The 20,320-nt window shown below is 37.9% G+C and overlaps 1 protein-coding gene and 1 long non-coding RNA gene across 9 annotated transcripts in view; one reads left to right on the top strand and one right to left on the bottom strand.

Annotated features, from left to right (window-relative positions):
• Positions 1-20,320, bottom strand: part of LOC122577230 (tyrosine-protein kinase Btk29A) — a 271,717-nt gene that overhangs the window by 93,434 nt on the left and 157,963 nt on the right. The gene's annotated exons all lie outside the window — the stretch shown is intronic.
• Positions 2,779-4,702, top strand: LOC122577244. The gene is made up of 3 exons (XR_006320168.1): positions 2,779-2,881; positions 4,297-4,377; positions 4,457-4,702. It is a non-coding gene; the product is annotated as an uncharacterized LOC122577244 (long non-coding RNA).

Below are 20,320 nucleotides of genomic sequence, written 5' to 3' on the forward strand. Positions count from 1 at the left end.
GGCGATATTAAAATTATTTCTGTCCTTAAAGTGTAGTCTTTCACAGCTCCTGGCAAGTGAGGCACATTGATCTGCTTTTTTTTCACACCGTTTTTGTTACAGAATTAATAGACTAAATTTTCGTGAAGACTTTTGTGAATCGTTTAAACGAATTCTTCGATGGATTGACGTATTGGTTGAAAATTTTGAATAATTGCTCGATTATGGTTATACTGAATTTTGTTATTAATTTGAAATTAAATTGTGGATAAAGAAAGTGTAGGATATCTGGAATAGCGAAGTATGTAAAAAGCTACTATCGTTGTTAAATTTGTGACATTGTCAATAATAATAGTGTAGTACCGTGGACAAATGGTCTAAGAAATATCGGGTAAACTATAAACAATATGCGAGAAGGCCTAAGTGCCATTAGGCCAAAAGTGTCTGGGAGTTGTTATCAAGTGATCGTTACCTGAAGAGTCGAGTGGAATAGTCGTGAGTTGAAAGTCGAGTTTAAATAGTCGTGAGTTGAGAGTCGAGTTGAGATAGCCGTGAGTTGAAAGTCGAGTTGAGATAGTCGTGAGTTGAAAGTCGAGTTTAAATAGTCGTGAATCGAGAGTCGAGTTGAGATAGTCGTGAGTCGAGAGTCGAGTTTAAATAGTCGTGAGTCGAGAGTCGAGTTTAAATAGTCGTGAGTTGAGAGTCGAGTTGAGATAGTCGTGAGTTGAGAGTCGAGTTGAGATAGTCGTGAGTTGAAAGTCGAGTTAAGATAGTCGTGAGTTGAGAGTCGAGTTGAGATAGTCGTGAGTTGAAAGTCGAGTTTAAATAGTCGTGAGTNTGAGAGTCGAGTTGAGATAGTCGTGAGTTGAAAGTCGAGTTGAGATAGTCGTGAGTCGAGAGTCGAGTTGAGATAGTCGTGAGTCGAGAGTCGAGTTTAAATAGTCGTGAGTCGAGAGTCGAGTTGAGATAGTCGTGAGTTGAGAGTCGAGTTTAAATAGTCGTGAGTTGAGAGTCGAGTTGAGATAGTCGTGAGTTGAAAGTCGAGTTTAAATAGTCGTGAGTCGAGAATCGAGTTGAGATAGTCGTGAGTTGAGAGTCGAGTTTAAATAGTCGTGAGTCGAGAGTCGAGTTGAGATAGTCGTGAGTTGAGAGTCGAGTTGAGATAGTCGTGAGTTGAGAGTTGAGTTGAGATAGTCGTGAGTAGAGAGTCAAGTTGAGATAATCGTGAGTTGAGAGTCGAGTTATGAGGAATCAAGTTATAAGTTGACAGTCGAGTGGTGGGGAGTCGAGTTGTGAGGAGTGGAGAGTTGAGTTGCCGAGTTGTTATGAGTTGTAAGCTGTTACAATAGTTGTGAGTTGTGAATTAACTATTTAGTTGTATTAGTTATATCATATTACTGTATTTAGTTCACGTTAAATAACTATCGTTTCCTGTTTAATCTATTGTAAATAGATCTATTGATCAATAAACTTATCATATAGGATAGAAATCATTGGAAACCCTAATTTCTAATATTTGTAAATAAATAAAAAAAATCCTATACTATGTATACGTGTCTTTGCACATACTCGATTGGAACATCGGTAAAACGAACCAACGATAAACCACAAAATATTATCTCTTTGTTACTGAAACTTTTATAAAACCGAAATACTTACAAAGTAGAAAAGTTGCGTTTAATGTTGCTACATTCTCTAGGCCTATGATCAAAGAGTTTTTACAATTTAAAAAAAATATTACAATTAGAATCTCGGTAGATAATCGTTTTATATATCTGCCAAGTATTATAGAAACCATTATACTCTGAATATTTTGATATATTTTTTCATATTATGTGCGTTTTGCGTAATGTTGAACTTTCGAAATTCTGTGAAATTTGTGAATTCTCTTGAAAAATTTACAACGATTTTGTAGCACGACAACGTCGCTCAAAAGTAAAACATGCTAAAACTCGAAAGTCAATATTCTTCAAGCGTGTCTCAGATTCTCCCACCGTGAAGAAATTTCTTCGCTGTTTGTACTTTTTACGCGCGTACGCTAACAAACAACTCAAAAATGAACAGAATTGCAACTTCACATTGTAATGTATACGACAAGTTGGACAATTACTAACATTATGTAATTCGCATTACTTTTATTCAAAAGCAGCCAGGTCCGAGCTGAATTTTTTTTAGACATATTCTTTTAGCCCGTTTACATGACACGTTAGTTTTTTAACAACCATGTGGAAACGATTTTTCCGTAATTAATCAAAAAATAATTTTTCCAACGGTTTACTATTAGGTTGGTAACTAAGTGATTGCAGGTTTTGTCAATACCAACTAATGATAAAATTCGCAATTACTTAGTTGCTAACCCAATATTACACGTTAAACTCTCAACCTTGAATATGAAGGTCTTCATCTCGGCAAGGCTAGGTCTTCTGAAAATTCAACCGCCTATAGATAACATATCAAATGATGTATCGTTTGAGTTTCAAAGAAATGATAAGAAAATTAATCCATCAAGAATTTTAGCAAATTAGCAAAAACACAACGATGTATAACACGCGTAACGTTTCGTGTCACATGTGAATGCGAGAAGAAGGATAGCAGGGGACAAATGGTCGCACGATGGATGTGCGAGAGGGCGCAATTAATCGATGCGATGCGATGTTAAGTGCGTTATAATGACGATCGCCGGCAGGGAAATTCAAATCTCGCAAAATAGCCTGTCGGAGAGCCGAGGATTCTCTTGGCGTATTATACCGTGGCCTCGGCCAATAATTCAATGACGATTGATCCGTACGCGCCATCGATGCCGACAGAAAACTTAATGACGCTCGTAATCTGCCAGTCAATCTTTTTCGTCTTGGACGAATCGACGAATCTTTTTCGAGACATCGATGAATGAAAATTCGAGGTAAATTCGACTACAATCAATTTTATGATCGTCATCAAGGCGAATCTACAGGTGTAATTAAGATATTTCTATAGTAAAGACATGTTGAGGTTAGGATAGAATTTTAAGCTAATTACAAGCTCGATAACTTGTAACGAAATTTCAATCTCGTCTCTTATATTCCATCGACACGTGGTAGAGTAGTTACGAGTAACATAGTTCAGAATAGTCAAATAAAAAGTGAAAAGTGAAAACTCGATAGAATAGGAAAAAGGTAGAATGAAACGTAGATTTCAGGTTTGATTGAATGTGTGGTTAATAGATTCGTACTTTTTTTATTGTATTTTTTTATTGTTTACGTATTTTTACAATATACGTATTTTTTTATTGTTAGGGAAATTGGGTTCCTCTTCTGCATCATCGCTTAGTATTTTATTCTGCAAATTATTAGGTTGGCAACTAAATGATTGCAGGTTTTGTCAATACCACCTAATGACAAAATTCGCAATCACTTAGTTGCCAACCTAATAATACTGTTACGACGGTACGTGATCTTATTTGTTCGTTTATTCGAATTACTTTGTTCCAATAATCTATTTTTGTTCGTATGTAAAATTGATAAAGAGATTTATTATTATGTAGATTAAAGATTTTATTAAAGATGTAGATTAAATCAAGTAAGAAATTTTTTCAATTGGATAATGTAAATAACAATGAAGAAATTTCAAAAGGGAAGTGAAATTAAAGGATATAAAATGGTGGATGCGTGGTGCGCATAGTCGAATCGCATTACGATAATTTACCGAAGCCCCTTCCATCATTATGATAATCAGACAGGAGGGAACATGTCCCACTAATTAAATTGCCAACACGCGTAAGATGCACTCGGACATCGGCCATCGATTATCTGCGTAGCACGCAATTAATCTCGACCCATTATTAATTCCTTCGTAGCCAATAATCGCGTTAACCACCCCATCTACGATAACTCGCATAACCTACTGTCGTTGCTAACTATATTCGCCTGGTCAACTATTGCTCGATTCAATAAGCTTTAAGAAATATTCTTTAGCATTTTTTAGACAGAACACTGTTTTTGACCTATTTAAAAAAAAAATAAACCGTAGGGTACGGTCCAAAATTAAACCATTTGTAAGAAAGTAAACGAGATAATAAAATTGTTTGGTGTAGAAAAATCGCGAAAAATTAATTGATAATTCAAGTTATCCTGAATGTTTTTAGTTATACTCTGCAAAACAATTTATCTGTACAATTCGTTTATTTGATAGATTTACTGAATTAATTAGATTTAATCATTTCTAATAGCAACCTTTTAATTATCTTCCCCAGCACTGTATAAGCGACATACATATGCAAGTTCTACAGAATTCAAATTACCCGCCAACCGACATATTTACTTATGCTTTGTTTTACAGGCAGTCATTTTACTGAATGGATTAGATCACGAGAGAAGAACGATAATTTAGGACTTAGAAAATCGATTCTCCATTCGACAGGTACAATTTTTAGTATATTTGTTATTAATTGCTATTGTATATAATTCAATTTATTTCCAACATAAACTCGATTTTCCAGAATCGATCGTCTTATTTACCACAAGGATTTACGTTATTACACATATAATGAAGCAGTAGAACCATCAGTAACTAACAACTCCTCCAAAAATATCCTGAAATAATTGATTTTACCGAAGAACAGATTTAATATGTATGCAGCTCTTCAGAACTCGCGTTATCCAAGTAGACCAATACGACCATCCCGCTGAATCACCCAGATACACCTGCTGGAATAACATTGCCGTCATTATCGTGTCTCCTTCACGCAGCACACGCGAAAGCTCGCGTGCACCTTCTTCATTCTGTCCGTTTGACTCCGAAGCTTCTCCATCCTTTACCTTTCTCTTCGTTGTTAGTCGCACGCGTCTCTTGCCATTCTTCGCGTACTGTATTTACGTTATATAAGCTTGGCTTGTGCTGACAATGCACGGAGAACCGTAGTGTCTGTTCGTTATCTCGCGCGTTGAAAAAGCCAGATGCACCGGCGACAATGCTTAAGATCCGACAAAGAATTTCGCCCTGGCTTCTAACTTTTGTGGCCGGTCGTCCTCCTTTTTCTCCTGTTTCATCCAGCTCTGTCTTTCTTTCTTTGTACTCTCTGTCTGCCTGTATGTCTGTCTCTCTAGGTTCTTCAATCTGTTTGTGCCTGCTCTCATCTTTTTCTTCCTTCGTTTCTTTCTCTTCTCTCAAGCCTCTTCCTGTGCCTGCGCTCTTTGTCCATTTCTTTCTTTCATTTCTTGCTTTCTCCTCGTTGTTTGATGCAAGAAACGTGACACGGGCCGCTGCAGCACGAGTCAAAGCGTCTCACGCGTAATTTAACTTCAGCTTCGGTAAACGCAACTCGACGACACACAGCCGTGTTTCTACCCCTTTGTGCCATGGCCACGAGCCTGCTTCGGCCGTCCACATGACTTTCACTCGGCCACTGCGGACACGTAGACAGCCCTTATCCCCCGGCGGGACACCGAAACCCTGGCATTCCTAGGACTTTGCCCGGGATATGTATTTGCGACTCTGATGGCTACAGAGTCACGTGTCTCGAATAAAATACTGCTCCGTTCAGGCGATATCCAAGCAGCCGCATATGAGCTCCACGTTCCGCGTTATATCGCGCTACGATGTTTTATTTATCAAGTTTGAACGGGTCTTTCTCATATTCCCAGCACTGGCGAGACGTTGAACCACTCTTGAGCCTGATATAGGATCAGTAATTTTAACGATAAAGCAACACACAGTGGATAAAACACACGTGGTACACCGTTTATTGTAGCATTTATATTTTAATTAATCGAGTCCGATTATGTTAAATTATGTGCCATTTACGTGAAGCCTGATTTAAAAAACGCTTCATTAGAAGATAAGAGGTTGTGCGAGTAATTTCTAGAGCCGCTGTGAGATCGAAGATACTTCGTGATTAATTTCTGCTTTTTCTCTAATTACACAATTCTTATATATAACTCGTCGTTGATTATAAATTAAAAATGTTGAGGTTTTTTATACTTTGGAATAGAGAGAGCTAACGCGTGGATGGATGTATTACAGAAATTCTTTATTCAGAAATGTTAGAAATTAGGGTTTCCAGTGATTTCTATCCTATGTGATAGATGGATTTATTACAGTGAATTAAACAGAAAATAATGATTATTTAACTTGAACTTAATGCAGTAGTGTGATATTACAACTGTCGATTAACGACTCCTTCACTCTTGGCTCTCCGGTGGCTAACTGAACATCAACAGTTGCGTGCTGAAATATATTGATGACCGTTAGGCTTTTTGAAGTTTTCCGACTCTTTCGGCTTGTCAGCATTTACGCTTTATCATCCGATTGTCGGCGTTCTTTCCATGGTATTATAATAGAGACGAAAGAAGCCGCTGTAAAGGGAGTCGTTGTACCAAAAACTAAACGCTAGAGGAGCTGTAGAGCTTTCCTTGAAGTGAGGCTCACTTGAACAAAAAACAGAAGAAGACGTAGGGGATTGAAGCAAGAAAAGGGACAATTGATTGTATGAATGGCCGATGGGATAAGAGATGTCTCTGCTACTTTCCTCTTTCGTTACTTCTACGCTTTATATGGGAGGTACGTTTCGCGTGGCACGTAAAAGATTCACGAAGTGCTCGAAAAGTCTCTGCTGACCGTTTTGCAATTCCCTAAGACCAGTTTAAAGGAAGCAAAGTAGCTTCTACTAAAACAACGAATTTTCTGGAACACTCGAAATCATTATTGAGTATTAATATCGTAGTATCGTGGACAAATGAAATAAGAAATATCGGGTGAACCATTAACAATATTGCGAGAAGGCCTAAACGCCGTTAGGCCAAAAGGCCTATCGGGTGGTCATCACCTGAAGAGTCGAGTGGGGGAGTTGTGAGTTGAGAGTCGGATTGAATAGTTGGGAGTTCAGAGTCGAATGGTGAGGGATAGAATTGAGATAGTCATGAGTTGAGAGTCGAGTTGAGATAGTCGTGAGTGGAGAGTCGAGTTATGAGGAATCAAGTTGTAAGTTGACAGTCGAGTGATGGGGAGTCGAGTTGTAAGGAGTGGAGAGTTGAGTTGCCGAGTTGTAAACTATTAGTTATGAGTTGTGAATTAACTATTTAGTTGTCTTAGTTATAGCACATTGCTGTATTTAGTTCACGTTAAATAACCATCGTTTCCTGTTTAATCCATTGTAAATAGACCTATCGACCAATAAACTTATCATATGGGATAGAAATCATTGGAAACCCTAATTTCTAATATTTGTAAATAAATAAAAAAATCCCATAATATTTAATCAGCCGTACAAGTGTCGTTGTATAAGTTAGGATATTCCTGAATATCTGGTATTCGAATATGTGACGCGTGGTTTGAATAATTTATCTTCCTCCTGGAACAGGTTAATGCTCCTTTATCCCTATGATCCTGCAAAGAATCCAAAGTAGATGGTCGTCATCAATCAAGATGTATGTAATGATTAATCCATCACGTATATCATCGCACTGCGAGAGTCGTCACGAACATCGTAAAAGCTTCTAGAATTCTAGAACACGACAAACAGCAATAAAGATCCGAGCTATGTTCTTTTGTACAGCTTCCAGTCTGATTCTCAAACCTCTGACGATATCGAGGAGAGTTTACGAGACCTGAATGATCTTGAAAATAGTCGAATAAAACGAAATGGAATTACATCGTAATGATGGCAAATTCGACATTTTTAAAAGTGTTACAGTCATTCGTGCTTTATTTTTATGATCGTTCTTTTATTTCCTAAAATTCTCTACGTAGTTTTTTTTATATCTAGTGCTGCGTTTCGTATAATCTTTCCAAAACTTATTTTCTTTAACCCCAACCCAACGCCAACCTAACCTCAAAACTTATTTTCTCTTTCTCAGCAGACTTTTGTCAATAAGATGTAAATTTGTGAACTACGTTAATCTATTTTTGCTATCTTTATCCTCTAATTATTATTTAAAACCACGTAGCTCGTGAAAATCTAAAGATTCTTTCAGTCTTTTGCATTTTGCTTTAAACAAACTAATTTCCTCCTCAACAAAACTTCTCCCCTTTCATCAGTTAGATGTAATTTTATAACCTGCGCGAACTGTTTTACTATTTTCACTCTATCCAAAGACATTTCATTAAATCTAATCCAAAAATTCCATTAATCCGCGTTTAGAATATTTTGAATCGAGTGTCTGTTACAGACGTGCAATCGTAATTTATCTGAAAAAGAAAAAGGAAAAACGCTCAATCATAGTGAGAATTTTCTCTTTTCCCGATGCAATTAATTGCCTTTATCGAAACTTGGAGTCTTCGGATTCGAAAAGACAGGCCAGCAGGCTTTTGCAAACTCGTTTCATCGTCCGGCTCGGCTTTGTCTCATAATTTTCTGAAAACAGCATTATGGCGCGTCGTGACATAGCATAATTTGCAACATCGCAAGGAGAATTTCATTATTAACGTGACTTCCGGCTTGTCGGTCATGCAAGATACGAAAAGTCGGTGCAAACGAGCCGTTTACTCGCCATGAAGTTTATTGCCGGACGTTTTCACTGTTCCCCACAGGAAACTTCCTCTTCCGCTGTGCAAACGGCGCGCGAAACAGGTTACTTCTCCGAAAGTGACGACACAAAATAGGTCAAGGAAACTTTCAATGCAGCTTATTCCTGCGAACGTTCTCTTTCAAATAAACGACCGTCGTTAGAGTAATCTGGGTTCTTTGGTGATCGCGATAGAAAGAATGACAAATGATAAATATAAAGCGGTATAACTTAAATGTACACAGTCTTAACACTCCAACACCATTATTCTCCAAAGGACGAAAATCTGAGATTTCAACACTGTGCATCAGATTTTCATTTCCTGCAATACTAAAAAATAATTTTCGTAGTATCTGCCTCGACAAAAAAATCGTGAAATTTGACATACACTTGCATGAATATTGAGAAGACACGGTTACATTAACATTTTTGTATTAGTCGTTGTACACAGGAGGAGATGGTTGAAATATTAGGTTGCTCGTTGCAAGAGGTTATGAAGCATTTATTGCAGTTTGAAAATACGCAAATAATTTCTTCCCATCGTCCAATTGCACAGTAAATTTTGAAAAGGAAGTAATTTAAACTGAAGATAGGAAGTTGCATGTTTGATCGAAGACTCATAGCAAATATTTATTGCAAATACTTCTCATACATTCACTATGAATTCACTCATACATTCATGAGATTTATTTGAAGACAAAAACAAACCTCAACTTTTCCACACATTGCTAGGGAATCGCGTTAGGAATTCTTTTCATTAGCATTACGTTCTTTCAAAGGGAATAGTTGAAAAGCCGCGGGAACTTTCAGTGACTAGTGCCGAAACAGGAGTTGCAGGAAACATTACGAGCGCAACTGAGCAAAATTCCTGAAACTTTTTGACAAACGATCGGAAATAAATCAACGTAACGTTGGTGTTTCTCTGTGGCGAACAACCGAGTCGATTTCTCAGAATAAAATTTACAGCTAGCGGAAAGCCGGTACGACGAATCAAAGAGGAAGTATAGGTTAGGTTGGCTTGGCTTGGCGAGAGGAAACAGGTCGCAAGTTTGATCGCGTCGCGTTCGCTTAGAGCTTAATTAAAATCAAGATCGTGTTGCCAGTGAAAGGAGTGCGGGTCCTTTCGGAATACTTTGCCACGAGTTTCAAACTTCTTGCAATCCCGTCGCAGGAAAATGAAACGATGCAAAGTTTTATATCGGGCGCACGCGTAAACTTACTTAACCTTCGCGACAAACAACTGGAAAGATTGGTCGCCTGTGAAAGGAATTTAAAACGTATTCCAGGTCTTCTTTGCTGAGCAATACTTCCTATTTTTCTTTTCCTTCGACTTTTCTACTTCTACCTTTTTCTTTGTCATTTCTTATAGTCTCTGGAATTCTAGTTCGAAATAATTCACCCAGAAAGCATATCGCAAGATATTGTTCGTAGAAACGCCAATTTCGTCCATCACACAGTGTAATTATACATCTTTCTTTTTAAATGTCACAAGCTTCATATTGAAGAATTTTAACTTTGAAGTGGTATCGCTGGCTAGTTTTCAACGAGCTATTTCATTTTAAAGTACTTCATAATATGCTACTTAAGGATTAAATGAATATTTAGCATCTACAATTAAATAACAGGTTCACGTTGATAAAACAGTTTCCATTTATTCGGACGCATATAACTTGTTTAATCTGAACAAGACTTCATAAGGACAAATATAGAATTTTGAATGGATATTTCAACTAAGCACGTTCACGCCGATAAAACAGTTGCAAATCGTTCGAACGTAGGTAATTTGTCTAATCTGAACAACGCTCTGTCTCATTCGATATTAACACGAATGCCATAGGGGTTACCGGCGCACTAAGGTTAGTAGAAATACATCATTTGAATGAATGTCAATAATTATAAATTTGTTATTATTACCATCGTTACTACAATGGTGTGACGAAATTAATGCAGTATAAAACATATAAAAATAGTTCTATCTATACATGAAATATACATTTATTATGTGCGCCCCCCACCACTGGCTGTCGAACATGGGAGAAACCCGTTTTTTTCGTGTTTTACCTTAACGAATAGTAACCCTAAAGAACGTTTCGATTTGAAACATGTTTGATGGCAATTAAGGGCGTTGATAGTAAAGTAAAAAATGCTAAATCTTGTCACGGTTCTTTAGGATTATTGCTGGTCCGAATAAGTATGACCGAGGGATGGATTATGGTTTATGGTAGATCCCGAGACCTAACAGCATAGAACAATTATTTAGCAAGCGAAGAAACAATATGGGATAATTGACAATCGCAAGAAGTAAATGAATCGAGCGAAATTGCACTACAGCGCCATGGGGGTTACCGGTGACCTCAATGAAATGAATTCATTAATGACGATTATACACCGTAGCATATCTATTGTAGGTAATATTTTAACATTATATGTATCGCATAATAAAAAATTCACCGTGGCGCCATGGCCAAACCTTGTAAATCTGGCGCGGCATTCAACGTGTTAACACTTTACCGACCGATAGCCGATTAATCGGTTTTTATCACCAACGCTTACCGACCGATAGCCTATTAATCGGCTTTTTGTCACCGACAATCTTTCTCATTATTTGAGCAGTAATTTGTTATTTAATACTAAGGTACCTCGCTCAGTTGCGTCAGTTGCGTTGCTTTGTAAGCTCCCACAGTTTTATACCAATTTGAAAAACGTACCGTTCGCGATGAACAAAAAGAATGGTATTGGAGAGTCTAAACCGAAACAGAGCCGGCGCCAGGGAGAATCTGCGCCTGAGATGCCGGTCGGACGTACGTATGCTAGATGTCGGTAAAATGTTAAGAATACTGGGTTGGCAACTAAGTGATTGCGGATTATGTCATTAGGTGGTATTGACAAAATCCGCAATCACTTAGTTGCCAACCTTACCTTAGTTTGTCTCGGTTTGAACAAACGCGTGCGAACTAATGTGAATTTATTTGAAGAGTTTGTAAATTCCCGTTGAAAAGGGAACCGCTGCAATTCTCTCTTCACCAAGTATCGTTCTGGCGTACTCTATCGCACGGATGTTGGCAAATTGAAATCGATCGATCGCGCGGGAACCACCCCCTTTCCTTCGTTTCATCCGGCATTCCTTTTTGCAGCGTGGCCTGATTCAATTTCAAGAACAGACGCAATCACTTAGAACAGAGGAAAAACTCGGCGCAAAAGAGGAAAGCAAGAAGCGGAAAGTATTTTTCCGGATGAGCAAGGAAAATGCTGGTTGGACGCTTCCGGCGTCGCCCATTAACGCCCGATTAGAAACATATCTTTCGTAAAATTACCGTTTCCAGCCTTGACTCGAGACCACCGCCCCAGATGCTCGTTCTTTGCCCAACTGTGGGGCGGTTCTGACCCATTCTTTCTCGATTTTCGTTTCTTTCCAACGTCCGCTTGAACACACGAGACTTGATAAGAATCTTAGGATGATGCAAGTTTGAAATAAATTTATTTGCACAAAAAGTGAAAACACGGAAAATTTGTATATTTTAGTAGAATAAGGTTTTTATTCGTACAACTTCATGGAACTTAGATTAGGATATTGATTAGATGGTAATTTGATTACCATTAGATGTTAATGATAAAATTCGCAATCACATAGTTGCCAACCCAATAGACCTTGAGACGAAAGCTCGGTCTCGGTGATTGTGAAATCGTATCGACGTACTGTCTATGAAAAATAACGTACTGTTGCCGATTAAACGTCTGGAGGCTCACGACACTCGTATCTGAAGGTCTTTCATAAATTGTAGAATCTTGTTTTTCACAACAGCACAGGTAGAAAGATGTATCCGTAAATCGGATACTTTGCGAACAGACGTTCTATTCAATTTCACGATATCAATTTTCTGCGCGTTAAAGATTAAGTTTAAACGCAAAACGTTTATTCGCGAAGATATAATTGATGATTATGAAGATTAGATTCAATCTTCTTCTTAATCTGTCTTAATATTTTGTAAGCGTTGATTATGTTGTCATAATTTATCAGTATATGAAATTCCTCATCTAAGAACAAGCAGATGTTATCGAATTAACCTTTAGAAACTCGATGAATCTTCGGTGGCGGGGAACGTGGCGAGATAACGAAAGACACGATCGATTTACTGTACGTATCGTCGATACACGTAGGTACATGTGATAAGCAGAACAGGAATCTAGGGATTTTCGGGATTAGCCGTAACGCTGACAGAAGCGAAACTTACGCGCACTAACTCGACCCGGTTCAGATCGAACGGTGTCGATCGAAATTGCGGCGCGTTAGGTTTGACATGAGGTAAGCCGTGGATTCGCCTTGTGATTATGAATTTACCGATATCGGTTTATCCAGCCTCGCAGGAATTTCAAACTAATTTGTCGTTCGTATAGGGAATTCAAAGCTGTCTCTTAGGTCTTTCTCGTTTCATGCTAACTCGCAAAATGTATTTTGACAAGTACTTAAATAGGGAAATTAATTAACATTGACTAGCCTGTAAGATGAATTTATTCTTTACAAATGGCCCTAAGAATCTGAAAGGAATTGAAATCGTATCATCACGATAGATACAATCAAAAAACATACGTAATCGACATAATTAGATTCGAGCATTGCGATCAATAATATGCTACAACCGAGAACACGTGTGAAATTGAGGCGATATTAATCTATTGCGACTAATACTAATCAAACAGACGTCATCGTCTTCTTTCAAACTTCACGCAACGTACAAGTGTTTCAAATTACAAACTATCCACCGAAGTATTCTATCTTGATATTTTCGTCGCAATTCCATCAGCCTTCGCTACGCAGAGAAAACGACTAGTTTCGTTAATAATACGTTACGACCGAAAAAGCGTGAGAGATCAAGGCGAGCCTAATCTATCACATCACAACTAATTGGATGAACGTTCGTTTTCTTTCAAATTCCACGCGGTACAAGCTTTCCAAGCTACAAAATCATTTACTAAAGTAATCTATCCTAATATTCTCGTCAGAAAGCCATTCTTTACTACGTAGAAATAGCAGAGCATCGCTCATCGAGCGGCCAATTGGATGCTCGATGACGCAATTAAATGTGACCACTTCCACTGATATTACAGTTGAAAATTATGGATCTTAGTCGTCGAAATAAATGTATAGCAACACTCACATTACACGTGGAAATGATATTAAAATAGTTTCATATTTATTTAATATGTGATTTACAAGATATTCGTGGATACACATTGCACGCGTCTCAGCACTCTTTTTGTCTCACCATCTTTCTACCACTATGCGTGCGGAACAGTTGCGTTGAGGTTAACTGATAGAGGAGCGATTGGATGAATTTGTAACAGGAAAATATATTGAAATAAGTATAAGTACAAGTATAGTGTTTGAGATGAAAATCAAATAAATTGTTATCATTATTTATTAATTTAATATATGGTATTGTTGAGGTTAACTGATAGAGGAACGATTGGATGAATTTGTAACAGAAAAATATATTGAAACAGGTGTAAGTATAAGTACAGTGTATGCTGATGCAAATCCTCAGTCTTACAGCGTTACAATACAATAAAAAGAAGGATAGGGAGCACGTTCATATATTTATTGCAAAGGACATTACCAAAAAGTTAATCTTGTAGCTGTAGCCGAAGGCTACGAGAAACATAAATAGAAATTTATTTATAGCTCCTTTGTTTCTAGACCTTGTAACCCAAAACAACATTTATATTCAAGGGCACAATAATATGCACCTCTCCTTACTTCGAATTTTTCACTAAATTCTATTTTCTTCTTAGCAGCGGTCTCCAGGTCACGGATATACAAAAGCAAAGATGTAGAGTTTTTCTTGAAGTAATTACTTCAACAAGTTGCATTTTTCTGTTCTACCAGACACTGCGCACGCACATACTTCACACGCACTCATGCTCATATACATATGTGTGTCACTACTGCGCGGCTAATCCAGTGCAGCACACAAAATTACACATATCTGAACAATTGCAGCCAAAAATACAGATCGAGATAATCCATTACGACCCAGCATACTTCCCCTGCTTCCAATACTGCTACAAGCTTCCCAAACTAGGAAACCACCGAAACCAATAACCAAACGCACTTTTCCATCAAGGCTGGCCACGCGTCTGTCCACCAATCACATCGAACCCGCCCATTCAACTAGGTTTCCAGGGCAAACGTAATACCAGCCCAGTATAATGAGAGTGGCCGTAATTTCGAAGGGTAAGCCGGCTTTCCATTTGCCAGCAACCCACTCTCTGCCCTTTCTTCGTTCCGCTTCTTCGGTCACAGAGGATCTCGCTGCTCATTGTAATTGGGCGCGAAGGAAAAGGCACAAATGGTTGATCGAACCAGGACTATCAAAATGGCTGTAATCCAATTTCGATCACAGCGAACAAGGGACTTTCGAGCTAAGATCCGTGGAGCCGGTTCTTCTCCGCGACTAAATAGGTTAAGGAGCCCTGTCGTCTAGAAAAGGAAAGAAACGTCGTGCACACGAAACGATGGATCATGTCAATCGTGACACGTACGGGACACGGGGTTTATATGCGGGAACACGACCGGTCTCGGCCCACTTTACATTGGAAACGCGCCACCGAGCTACTCTTCCTTTATCAATATCTTACTCTGCTCAGTCTGCAGGGACCACGTTCCCTCGATTTACGTCTCGCGCGATTTTCTTTCGCTGGAAAGGCGCATTTCCATGGCGAGGATACGTTGATACGAAGACACGGAAAGCTGAGATGACGCGGATGGAGAGTGTTTTAGGAAATGAGATATCGAACAATATTTTCTTTTTTATTATTTAATTTGTACTTTATAATTTGTCCAGCTGGATATTCGGTAATTTTTTCTAGCTTTATTGCTAAATAATAAAAGGTGCCTACCCCCAGCGAGATACTATCTTCCAGTTTGGCTATTTTGTTTCTTCAGCGAGGTCAGTGGAATGTTTTCTTTTTACTCTTCTTCCTATGAGAGTTTTGCTCGCTTCATTAGCCAGCTGGTTTGGATGTGTTGCCGTTCTTTCCTTGTTTTTTCTGCGTACCTACCGATTTCTTCTTTCACCGTTGGTATTTTTAAGTCTTTGCATATATCCTCGTTTCTGACATACCAGAGGGCGTTCACTATTGTTCTCAGTATCTTCGACTGTAGCGACTCTAGTTTATTTATGTGGTTTATTGCTGCTGTCCCCCATAGTGGCATTTCGTTCGTCCAAATTAGTTTCATTATCGTCTCGTATATTTTTAGTTTATTTTTTATGCTGAGTTTAGAATTTCGACTAGTTAACCAGTACATTTGTCTTCTTTTTATCCGTATTTTGTCTATAATTGATTTAGTATGTTGCTTCCATGTAAGTTGTGTGTCTACGTGGAGTGCTAGGTATTTAACTTGCCTTGTTTGTGTTATGTGCGTGCCATTCAATTGGATATTTGATGGTTTCCATTTTCTTAGTGTAAATGTAATATGGTTGCATTTACTGGGGTTTGTTTTTATTTGTTTATCTCGCAGCCATTTTTCTATTTTTCTGATGTGCCCTTGTAGTAATGTGACTGCTGTTTCTGTATTAGTGTGCCTGCCTGACTAGTACAGTCGTGCCGTTCGCGAATGTTAGTATTTTGCTGTTGGTAGTTGTTGATATGTTGGCCGTGTATGAGTGAACAACGTGCACTCTTGATGGAAGGACTATAGTTAGCTGATAAAATTCGAACGTAGATGGGTTTTGATCGTCGAAATGAAAGTTCGAGAAAATTTAAGGGGAAATGAGACACTTGGGCTTCTAGAGGGATTAAAAGTGGTATTTATAACCTAGAAGACGCGACTGGAATCTTGGCACAGATGCAATCGTAACTCTACGAAGTAATTAGCCGAAATAAAAGAAAAAATGTTGGAAGTGGAATAAACTTTCAAACTGGACGGTCAAAAGTTTGTTGCCCAAAGTCTACTTTGTCTTTAATATTTCGTAAACTCGTTATTTAAATACACGTAAAAAATATTTATTTCCACGAATTTTTATTTGAGATGATAAACGTTCGATTCGAAAGCGGATAGCTCGATAATCGTAGGAAGATTAATCGTCGATCGATCTCCCTTTCTCGGTGGATAGGTTTGTCTGGATGATTAACAGGGCTGTTTGAACAGTCGATAAACTTAGCTCGATAAAACCAGTTAGATGTACACGCGGCCATCTTTGCCAGCAGCGCCAAATGAAGCGATACCATTTAACGGCGTGTTGCCGCAGCAACGGGACAATTTCAGGCTAAAATGATGGCCCAATGTGGCCGTCCTAAATGCCCGCTACAATTTCTCCCAATATCGTACCGCTTGCAGCGCTCGTAATGCGTTCTGCAGGTTTCACCAAGGAATGCCATCGAGAAATCAAACGAAATGAATAAACGAATAGAAACCTGGAACAACGATCTAAAGCGCATTTAGCAGAATTTGGGCAAAAGTGGTTTAGTTGCACTGACCTATAAGTTTCAAACACATTCCAGCATTCGTGTTTCATGTTATATCGTCTTCCAACGAGATATCTGCAACCTGTAAAACGATCGATGCAGACTGTGAAACTTTGAGCAAAATATGCTGTGGACCCTTCGAAATTTCCATACAAATGTCCTTGGAACTATGGTCGAGATGAATTATTTGTTAAAATTATATCCCGTAGCCAACCTTCTCTGAATAATCGCTTTTAGTCTTATAATTTTATAACAGGGTTTCATGAGAGAACCATTTCAGTTTAGAAAATCGATTTGTTTGTTATTACCACAGATAATGATAATTAATCATCGACGAAAGACACAGAGGTAAATTATTTGTTTAATTAAATACTCAAAATAGACGCGTATGTAAAAAATCTGGAATAACATTCGATAGTCGAAAATGTTTCTTTAGACCGTGTGTTACTGTTAGTTTATGAAACAGCTTCCTAATTTAATCGTTCTATCTGTATGGAAATACATTCATTAGCTTAGTTAACTGTGCGATATACTATACATACTGCAACGCCACGCATACAGCGACGTATGGTAACAATGAAAATGAGTAAAAATAGAATTCAGATGGTTGAATAATATAATTAACATAATAATTACTTTAAACAAGTTATGTTTCGTTAGTCAGACTGAAATAACCTCGTTTTCTTTTTTATCACACAAGATTGCTAGAGAGTATAATAAACAGCAAAGAGCTTTCAATTTTTTCGAATAGTTAGAATAAAAATATACGAGGAATGCAGTATTTCCACTACAGCGTTTCAAGTTTGAAGCAAAATCATGTTGCCGCTTCAAAACTCGCCAATTCTCAAAACATTCGACTGAATAATTCCATCTCACAAAAATGCGAATCTTTCGCAAGAAGAATATTACAGCAACTTCAATTTCAACTATTCCTTCTAGCTGTTCCTGTAAAAAAAAATCAGAAACACGATAAAAGAGAAATGTTGTCGAAGAATTCTCATAACATGAAATTCAATTAACTGCTTCCGTAAACTGACAAAAAAAGGAAAAAGGGAGGAACGCGATAGAAGAATTTTCATAACTTCAAGCCCAGTTAACCGATGCCACGGAATAATAAGAAAAGAACGGAAAGAATTAGCATAGAAGGGTATTCGTATCTCTAATTTCTCCTGTGAAACAATTTAAAAAAAAAAAAGAAATGAAAGAAATGAAAACGAAAAGAAATACGATAGAAGAAATTTCACTTCAAATTCAATAAACTCCGTAACAATAAAATAAAAAGAAGAAAAACAGAATGTAGAAAATAACAATGTGAGTTCGTGCTCGCCGTCCATATGCAGACGCGCTAGTTACAATAAATTGTAACTAGAAGATCGTTCTAGTTACAATCGATAGGTTTAAGATGTCCTTTTGTTTTTTATCCCTAGTCCATGTAAGAAAGTGCAATGAAGGTTATGAAGTGCAATGAAGTGGAAAGAATAAAATAATAGCTACTATGATCCTACCTCTAAATACAGAAATAACAACACAGAAAGAAATACGATAGAAAAATTTTCACAATTACACTCTCTATTTTCCTCCACGTCTATCACGCGACACGTACCAAATAAAGATAGAATGCTTGAACTGCTCATCTTCCACGAGCGTCTTTCTACACCTTGGCATTGTCCCCTGTCTCTCCTTTGCGGCCACGTAACAGGCTTTAATTGAAAAATACCCGTGTCCCTTTGACGCGATCTCTTGCGCCAGACGTGACGGAAATGGCTCCCCAAGAAAATGCAAACATAATACATAATATTAGGTTGTCCGAAAAGTTTCTTTCGTTTTATGAGGAAATAATAGACGCACAACGTTTTTTGTTTTATATTATTTTGTTGAATTAAGTACGATCCACTTTGTTCTGTTGAGATGAACACCGCGACATTTCACAGACTTGATTTCACGATTGTATGAAGATGCACTGTTGTAAAAAACACGTTTGCGAAAGAAAGACACTTTTCGGACAACCTAATACATCCGCGACTCGGGATAAGGATAGGCGAGCAAGCAGATACGCAAACCGAAGACGAAGGGCAAAGAAAACAGGCTCGTAAACTTGCAACGGCGTTGCTTGGCCTAATTAGGAACCGTTGCATGCCTCAAAGCGACGATAGAAGGCGCACAAAGCCGCTTAGGATGCTCCCGGTAAAATGTCCCTAGGAGAAATTTCTTATTACGGTTGTGAAACAGGCCGAGCCGCCTCCCGATGCACGCTCGTTATCCAACACATCGAGCCGTTCTCCTTCTTCAACGTTTCCTTCCGATAAGTTCGAAAGCCAGAGAGTTGATCAAAATTGTGGCCAACTGGTTACATCGAAATGTAGTGACTTTTTTTATAAGATCCAAATGTAACAGAAGTGGAACTAGGGAGGTTTTTAGAGACTTTTGGAGTACATGGATATTTTAGAATATAGAATTTTATGTTAATTAAACGGCGAATTTGTGAACTATATACAGTAGCGATAAATAGGTTTAATTTATTTGTTAAGTATGTACCTGGTTGTATGAATTAGATTTTTAGAAAAGAAGAGAAAGTGATTTTGGGAAGATGTGGTGTTTCCTAGGGATTTACTTATGTAGTTTGTGGTCAGTTGGCCGAAAAAGTATGGGAAGATTCGTTTAGTGCGTTAAAAAGAGGTGTTTAAAAGACACAAACAAAACAAAGAAACAAGAGTGTTTAAAAGATAATGTGTGGAGCAGTTGGCAAACAATACCAGACATTTGTATGAAACGTGGATAATTCGTGTAATATGTATTTCTTCGATATTATCAATCATTGTTTTCAATATTAATCCCCTCAGCTTTGAGTAATAATACCAGAAGCCTGTCGAATGTAATAAAGTTGATCTCTGCTGAGATACGATGGTAATTTAATTAAGTTTCATGCAACTAAGACATAGTTTTCTCGATGACACTGAAATTTGTTAACTTTGACTTTCTTACAGGGTGATTCAGAATGCAAGCAGAAAATACTTCTCTGTGGATTTATTATGAGTCTTTCGGTGTTAGGAAGATGTATTATAAGCAGCCATATTTTTACGTTCTCAGAACCTATACAGTTCCTATAAACCATGTCCAGTAAGAATCGTATTCTAAGATTCCAATAATGCTAGCATTGCAAATGGTAGGAAATGAAATGTCTAGTGGACTCAGCTACATGCAGAAGCCTCAACGACAATAACAGTATAGGTATATTTCTATATCCCAGCAACTTCTTCTCTGATTTTTTATCCATAATATCTTATGCACGATACAAATCATAGAATGTTCCAATATTAGGTTCGTATATGATGTTTGCATGGAAGATATTAAAGCAGCGGTGCTCAACTATCGGCATTCTCAGCTGTTTCACTTAT

This window comes from Bombus pyrosoma, linkage group LG18, assembly GCF_014825855.1.
Source record: "Bombus pyrosoma isolate SC7728 linkage group LG18, ASM1482585v1, whole genome shotgun sequence".
In the NCBI taxonomy this organism is placed as follows: Eukaryota; Metazoa; Arthropoda; class Insecta; order Hymenoptera; family Apidae; genus Bombus; species Bombus pyrosoma.